Below are 9,106 nucleotides of genomic sequence, written 5' to 3' on the forward strand. Positions count from 1 at the left end.
ATAGTCCATGCTAAACGTGAACCAAAGGAGGATGGCAAAAGTTAACTTTGCTGTTGTAAAAGCATAGAGCAGCCCACTGCCGTTAGACAAAGCAACTCCTATGTTCGCAGCCGTGATGCTCTCTGCCACATTAGAGGCACGATATCCCAAGGAGAACTTGGAAGCTTCTTAGCTTGGGCTATGGATCAAAAAAGGAGGCCAAAGCTGGCAGAGGGGAATTGCAGGTTGATCTGTACATAGAACTCATTTTTCCGAGAAACTGGTAGGAAAAAAAAAATAGATTTATCCATCTGCTAAGGTATTTGAAACAGTAAAATGGAGGGAATACATAAATCTTCAAGATAGTTTGGTGGATGATAGTGCACTCCATCAGTGGTGATAGCTGCACCGTTCTGGGAAGTTCCTAACGTATTTAGAGCTGTGGGTTGTTCAGTAATGTACTGTTTGCCTGGAACCTCCTTCAGATATTATTATGATTAGTTATTAATGATTCACTTTTAGATGATTAAAATATATTGAGGAAGCTGGTAGTTTTGCTAGCAGCTTTAATTACCTTCAATGAACAAGAGAAGCTCCCAGAAAAGAAAGTGTGTGTGTAGGGAGGATGGGGGTTGAGTGTGGCTGAGCTGCTTCGCTGTGGTCGGTGCCCTGCTGCAGAGACGCCCTGTGCTAGTTCTGCCGGCGCTTCTCGGGCGAGTTGCGATACTTCGGCTGTGGATTTGGAAGCTGCTATAATGGCCCCATCTGTCAGCAGTGCCTCCTGCCTGGCTTCAGCCCTCTGGGGAGGGGGATCGCCTCTGGTGCAAATCTGTTGTGTGGGGATGGTCGGGTTTCTTGAAAAACTTCTGTTTTGGGGAAGAGGATGTGCAGGGCTACAGTTGTGTCCTGCCCTTTGTTCCTGCATTGCAACCGTTCTGGGTGCAAACCCTGCTTCTCCTCCGCTCCTCATGGCACATTTGCCATGTGACTTTGGGATTGCTTTGTACAAATAGTTTATTCAGTGCTAAGAGTCCTGTATACACATCATTAATTTCTTCTAGTATGGGATTTGTGCTCAATTCTTTTATTTTCCTGTAATATCCAATAAATATTCTAAGCACTGTGCTAAAGAGTATTCTACAGAGTGAATTTCTCAATCTTTTCTACTGAAGTTGCTCTACTTATTAGGGGGAAACTTAGTCTTTGAGAGGGAAGTGATGGAAAAGAGCGATTATAGCCGGTGGGGTAGAGGGCTCCTGGGATGGACAAAGTGAGACAGAGAGAGCCTGGATTCTAATTCTGTCTCTCCTGAATATTTATTTATGCAAAAAAGAACAGGTTCAGTAGGAGAAACAGGACAAGATCTTCCTCTCAAGTATTCCGGAGTTATCTTTGAAGTAACGGTGGCAATGCAAGTGAAAACAAACCCGTAAACCAGAGCGAGCCAGGCACAGGGGTGTGTGGGCGCTGCCTGCAGCTCTGAGCCACGGCAGGTGGGCACTGCGGGTGGGCACACAGGGCTCATAGCCCACAGCCCAGCCGTGCCCAGCGGGCGGGCGAGCACTGAGCTGGGCGGCAATGGCACCAAAACGTGAGCTGAGCTGGCGAGGCGCTGGGCTGCTGTGCTCAGACCCCCTGAGGTCAGGGCAGCACCCCTGCTTGTGGTGGGTCTCCAGGGGTCCTGGCTGCCACAGGTGAAGGGTTCTGCTGGGGGAGTGGTGGAGGGGCGCCTGCCCAGGGCAGCCTCTGTGGTGAGGATGTGGCTTGCGCTTCGGGACCTGATCTGTGGTTTTCTGGCTTTCATAGGAACGTGGTTAGAAGGTGCCTCTGGACAAAATGGTTTTTGGCATGATAACAATTCTTGTTCAATCGCAGCAAGAATTGTAGTCGAACACAAATTGCTTTTTTTCATCTGCAGTCACTTACTTGTATTGGATTTTAAAACATTTGGCCAACCAAAATAACTCTGTTCTGCATCTGACCTCTGCTCAGAGGTTGCATTCTTAAGGGAACAAGGTGCGCCGGAGTGTTTCTCCTGATGTCTTGTGTTCCCATGGAAAACCGTTTGTCTGCGGGCAGAGCTGCGGGTGCCTGTGCGTGCGCCGTAAATCTGCTGCCTGGTGGAGGTGTGGGGAGCGCCTGCATGAGTGTGGTGCATATGGATGTATTTCTGTGCCGAGACAGAAATATGGCAGCCTGAGGTAAAACAACAACGTATTTTTTAATCCCAGACCCTATTTAGAAGAGCCTGTAAGTATTCTTGGTTCATCTGAAACCCTAAATCTGTCTCTCATTTAGATCCAGCCCCCAGTGGGGAGACAGAGACAGTTTTATCATCCATTTATGTAAGGTTTTGTCACTGAAAACTTAGATTTATGCAACATGGTTAAGTCAGATTTACGGGACACCGTTAACCCTGAGAGAATGACCCAGGGGATATAAAGAAACTTCAGCTGAGGAAAAATTTTATTTTTGTGTCTGGAGGAGTTTTACACCAGACAGACACTTGCACCCTCATGCTGGTAAGAGTTACAGCAGCATATTTCTGGCTGTGGAGTTAATGAGGTTGCTTGAGTGGATTTTAAATTCTGTGTTGGTAATTGGCTGGAAGTTGTCTGCAAACGTCCAGGTTAGTGCTTCCCCGCTGGAGCTGGGCTGCGGGTATGGCTGTGGAGCCGCGTCTCGGTGCTGTGCTGGCAGCGGCAGGGCTTGTTCCCCAGGTGGTGCGTGGCACCCTGTGGCCAGGGGCTGCGGCAGGGCACCCTCATGGGCCCCCCCGGCTTCGGCCCGCGTTGCAGAACAGCAGGTTGGTTTGGAAAGCAGCCTCTCGCAACTGCAGATACCAAATAGTTTCAAAATATTTATAGTTTTCGTATCGCTGTATGTAATCAAGGGAACCTGGTCTAACCTAGCTGTTGAACGCCTGCGAGCTGCACGGAGGAAGGGTCCTTGCCGGCTTGTCTGGTTCCTCTGCGTCAGTGTGGGACAGGAGCTGGCTGTGCATCGGCGGGGCTGGATCCACCACCTGCCTTTCTGCCCCAGCACCCGGCGCTGCGGGGGTCCAGCACGATGGGTTCGATCGCTGAGGTGAAAGTTGCTTACGTCTCCTTCTTGTCTCCAGTGTGAGTGAAGGTGTGAGCGCTTGTGAGCGGTCAACAAAAGCTCCTTGGTGCTGATGTTGAAGCCGACTTCGTTTCCACTGCTGCCCTGACACGCCTGGGGGGCATGCACACCAGTCCTCGTGTCTTGGGGGGGGTCAGACGAGCTGAGGGAGCTCGCTATAGCTGCGCTTGCATGGGGTGTCTCGGGAGCATCGGCACTACTCGCTGATCAGGGATGATGAAAGCACTGATTACTTAAAAACCCGTATCTGTCAGGAAAGGGGCTTTCTTCTTCTGTTCTCTTCCTGTGGAGCAGAGTTGACAGGTATTCCCTTGTGACACCCGGGTCTGGGAGCTCTGCTCACAGGAGACATTTCTGTGAAATAAAATAAAAGATCAGAGCCTAAGCAAGAATGGCGAAGGTTTTAGTGTACTTTATCAATCCTGTTTGAGAAAACAGCTCAAATGTTGGCCTGTTACACAGATTTAACTTTCTGCATCGGCAGTAGGTTTTGGCACCTCGGGCTGAGAGGAATACGAACCCAGCTGCTGAGCTTTGGAAAATATTCTTATTTAGGATAGAACTCAAGGAAGTAATACTCTGTTTATTTTCTCCCTCTGACGGGTAGCTCTCTGAATGTTGATGTTAATCTTTGATGCTTGGATCCAGATGGCATTTCCTGTGGCTCGGTGTGCCGGGGGTGCTGCCTCCGCTCCGCTCCCTGTAACTGCTGTCCCTGGGGCTGCTCCTCACGTAGGTGCTATTTCTTGCTTCTTTAAAAGCTTGGTATGGTTTTTCCCACTCTGTGCACTATATTGTTTTATTGATTCTCCTTAAATCCAGCCTTAGGTATACAGGTATTATTTTGATGAGTACAATAAAGGAACCAGAGTGACCAAAACCTGTTTTCAGTCTTTCTACCCTGATCTCTGTGGATTTTCAGTTCTGAAGTGTTACATGCATGAAAATTCTGAATTAAATTCTCACATATCATGCAATTGCCTGTTTAGGCAAGCATCATATACTTTTATTTATTCTTTGAATAAAAAGGGAAGTTACTTAGAGAGATGATCTTTTTCCAGGGAAAAAATTGTGTAGGATTGGGGGAGCAGGACATGCTATGGAGGAATTGTGCTATATATATTCAAGACAGCTTTGACTCAAATAGGATAAACTAATAAATTGCATCCAAAGGAGCTGTGAAATTTTATGAATTAAAAGAAATTGTATCTGTGGAGAAAGATTATAAACTTGAGACAATGAGAGAAACTATTGTCACAATATACTGATAATGTCCATGAAAGGCTAAGCGAGAGTAGAAAAGCTGCAAGAGCAGAAATTAGACTGCAGTTATGGGTGTATTGTCTGGGTTTGAGGCTGAAAGTAAGAGGCTAAAGATTTTAAATCTTACAAACCTCTGATTTTTTGGAACAAAATGAATAATCTAGTCTGAAAAGGCAGGACAAATCTTAATTAATTCTGCATAGCAAACAGGAGATGATTCAAAATACTACTATATAGTTGGTCATGGTGTTACTCAAATTTGATGTCCTGGTAGAAACAATAGATCCAGCACAGTAAAACATTTAACTTCAAAGAACACACCTATTTAAGAGGCTGTTTAAAAATAATTTTAAAGGAACAGTGGCGAGTATAATGCTTTTGGGCAGAATGACTTGGAAAGGACACCAAAAGCTAGTGTGATTAAAAATTGACGCAAACGAGAATCTTCAAAACCGGACATAATAGCAAAAGAAGGAAAACTTAAAGAACGTACATTCTGATTAATTGAACTGTAAAACCACAAGAAAAGGTGAAAAGATTCTGATGAATTAGCAGTTATAATTGAAAAAAAGCCCCACACAACAAACGCAACCACTCTGAAACCAAGTCTTTAACAGTCTGGCAGTCATCCTGCTTTTGCCGTTAATAGGTAATCAATAGTAAAGTAATAAACAATAATGCAAATCACATTCAGGGAAATTAATGTGACAGTAGAAGAGTAAAATGCATTATTTCCCTTAGCACTCACTATAGGAAGGGCTCCCTTTCGGCTCCTTGTGGCAGTGGTCTGAGGAACTGTCATGAATTGATTTCAGTAGAAGATGGTCAAAACAATCGATAAAGTGACAAAATGACAGGAACAGATGGCAGCATCTTTGCTGAAAAGGGAACTTATATATGGACTAGTAACTGTAGAGTAACCTGTCATTTAAATCAGCCTCAGTGTTACCGAGAAGAAAAGATCATACTTCTTTACATGAAGGTGGAGAGGTGAAGTAGGGACTACAAGTAGGCAAGTGTGGCTTCTGTGCTGGCACACTCATAGATAATAAAGATTATTAGACACATGCATAAATACAATATAGCAGGAAAATCTGACTTCTCAAGGAAGTTGTGCCTCCTGGCAAATCAATCAGATTTGTCTGAAGGCGTTAATGGATATTTGGGTAAGGGTGGTCTAGTCAACATAGTGTACATTAATTTTTTTAGAGCACTTTCAGCATGGTCCCTTGGGGGGGGGCGGGGGGGAAAGCACCACCATTTTATTTATAGTGTAAAATGCCTGAGTAACTTGCTACCACATAGGAAACAGAAAATAAGAATAAAGTTCTTTTAATTTGAATTGAAGGGGTTTTCCATTGGTCAAACAGATTAATTATTGGTTTCGTGCTCATCATTGTATTTGTAGCTGGTCAGGAAAGGAAATGTATAGTGAAGGGCTAACATATAGCTCCATAAACAGCATGTGTAGGGGAGGCTCTTCAGCATTCCATACAAAACACAGTGAGTACTTAGTGAAATTGTTAGGTAGTATGTTTAAAACAACCAAAAGGCAGCAGTCTTTCTCTCCACGGCATGTAATTACATTGTGGAGCTCATCAGCACAGGGTGTCGCACAGATTTGAACTACAACTGGATGCAAAAGAAATTCACAGATTTTTTTTGAGGCTGAGTCCACTAGTGAATACTAAACAAAACTGTATCAGGGCAAGTCTCTGGCTCAGAAGCTCCCCAGCCTGGTGATTATGCCATCTTTGTCATAAAAAGTCTGCAGCTAGCTGTTGTCAGACAGGGCGCTCTGCGTGATTGGCCTCTTGCCTTCCCTGCTCCATCAGTTCTTAGGTGTTCCTTTTAAGACCTGGGAATGATACTCAGAAAAACACCTTTGAGCAAGATGGTGTTAATTTTGGAGTGTATTTTCCATCAGAATGCGTTGGCAACTGAAAGCTATTTTAAAATTATTTTTGTGTTTGTGGGCAGAGGGGAGGGTAAACTGATTCCCACTGTTTTCAGGGAGTGAGCATCTCTGAATTTCTTGTGTGAACACTCTTGTCCTGCACTCATCGCAATCAGTGCTTACTGCAGTGTCACTGCCCTATGTGTACATCTCTAGAAAGGTTTTACTTGAGCAGACAGTAGCTGAAGCAGCCGAACCACTCCAAATAGTTTCACCTTTGCTGGAAGAACCACAAAATAAGAGGTTTGCTTTTGGTAAGAGAAATTGTGCACTTTGCCTTAGCAAGGCGTGCCGCAGCATGTTGTTCCTTACAGCTTTCCCAGTCACCTTGACGTGACACCTTACACATTGTGCAGGGGGCTCAGTCCTCGGCTTGGTGCCAGACTTGATGCAATCAGGTTAATATCTGGTCCTTCTGGTGGTGCTGAGCGACTCCTTTTCCAGTCCCTGTGCCAGGGAAGGTGGCAGTGCCACCACCCACTGGTGATGGGTGCTGTGGCTCCGAGCGGACGCGCCGCCTGTGCCTTCTGACGGCTTGCTGATGGCTGCAGCTGAGCTCTGAACCTTAAACTTGTTATCCGCTCCCTCCAAAACACTGCACAGAAAGAGGCCTTTTTGTTTAACGACTGCACGTACAGGACTGGTGGGATGTAAGAGTAGCAGAGCTTGGCAGTAAAATACGGCAAGTGGTGCAAAACAGCAGTAAACCCCGTGTTACAGCTCGTTAGACTAGGTTACTGTCATTAGTGACTGGACTGCATAACCATTGCAAAGTCAGTGGTATTTTGCTGTATGCTGTGACATCCTGGCATGGAAATGGGAATATTGGTGACGAACTGTGTGTTAATGTGTGAAAAATAGTAGCTTTCCATTTGGAATAAAAAGTCTGGTTTGACTGTAGCAGGTTAAATGTTATTCTGGCACAGTAATTAACAGCCTTGTTGACAGAAGGACTGCATTACTATTAATAGATATGTAGCTCTGTTTCAGTAAATTTTAGTCACCTTTGTTTTGAGCTGTGGGAATTCATTACGTAGCTAATGTAAGCCATGCAAATGAAGATTGCTGAGATGTGCAACTCATCCATTCTTACATATGGTATGCAACGATTGAGACAGGAAATTATGTGAGGGAATCAAAATAGTGAAATAACAGTTGTGATGTTTTAACAAAAATAATGAAGAATTCTTCCTTTCACGTTGTTGAAATACCTCTTTGCGATAGCTCTCCTGAACCATCCAGGCTGCTCTCGGAGATTCAGCCCTTACATCCACATTGCTAACAGTAGCACCATGTTAAACTGATGAATAGATGCATCTGTGGTCTGGAAAAGTGCTTTCTGCCCGGTGTCCACCCCCCGCTTCCTTCACCTAAAAGTTGTGAGAGCTGAAGAAGTGGACACCTCGTCTGAAAACTCTGAAGTGAGCTCAGAGCATCTTTTAATCCACGCTGGATTGCGGTATGAGACACGGAAACCCAGGCGTGGCGTGCAGAGCAGGAGGCAGATGTGCAGGCTCTGGTCCCAGGCCGGTGGTGCTGAGCAAGCAGGGATGCCGCTGGGCTTTGTTCTCATGACGAGACTCTGCACAAAGCAATTAAGCAGCATCCGTGTAAGCACCGTGCACTGGAGGAGGATGCAATTAATGGCTTCACCGTGGGGCTGGCAGGGCAAAGCAGACACAGGGGTATAAAAGCCACCATGGTTTCCTTTAAGTAACTCTCTCCCAACTAATGCTTATCCTCAAACATTTAAAACTCCTCTGAGAGGAAGGCTGTTTTAATACACACAGAAATGTTTTTCAGTGTTTGTCCTTGGGTTTTCAACACCAGAGCAAAGGAGTATAAAAGGTCTTGGTTATCAACAATGTCTGTTGGTCCTTATGTCTTGTTTATATAGTTGTCTCTTCCTAATTTTCACTACTGAAGTATGCTTTGGTTCAGGATTTTTTTTGTTTTTTAAAAAAAGATACCTGTTAGCAGTCTTTCTTGTCCACTTCAGCTACTGAACCCCTAGAATCCAGTTTAGTTTCTTGCTGTAACTTATTTCCATTTCTTTTTCAGTATTTTTCACATTTTAAAAAATTAGGTTTAGGTGAAGGCACATGTTCTGTCTTCGAAAATTACTCAGTCTACTAGATTCTGTGGAAAAAAAGTACTGGGCAAGGGAGAATCTGCTGTGTTGAATTCTGTGTAATGTAACTGCATTGTACTGGGGAATGTGTCCGGTTTTAGTGACAGTTAAATTCTGCAGTAATTTCTCTCTCATGAGAGCAAGAATTCTCTCTGCAACTCTCTCTTTGCTTGCCAAACTCATCTCAGTTGCTCTTCCTTTTGGTCAGCTGCTTCACTCTGTCCCTCTCTTCTCAAGGCAGGAGCTAATGGGAGGGAAAATCAACCGGACACGAGGGCTTTCCTTCCTGAAGGTGTGTTGGCACATAACTGACATAAAACCGTCTGCAGACTGGAAGTCTGAACCTGCAAGTCAACAGCTGACCTTGAAGAATGAGTCATAAAAATGCATTTGTGGAAATGTTTCTCAGTGTTCAGACCCACAGGATTTTTTTCTCTACTAAAAACCAAAAAAGTTGATTTTTTTCTCATTTCATGGACACCTGCTCTGAAGCAGTGTAGCTGTGTACGTACATATAATTAAATCTGGAACTGGGAAAACTTGATGTCAAGTGAAGGAGACTTAAACAGTTTCCAAACAACAGGAGTGTTCTCTTGAGTGATGTATGTTGTATACAATTACTGTGAATAAGCTGTTGCGTTTTGTATTCTAGT

Source organism: Falco peregrinus, chromosome 5 (genome assembly GCF_023634155.1).
Source record: "Falco peregrinus isolate bFalPer1 chromosome 5, bFalPer1.pri, whole genome shotgun sequence".
NCBI classification, from domain to species: Eukaryota; Metazoa; Chordata; class Aves; order Falconiformes; family Falconidae; genus Falco; species Falco peregrinus.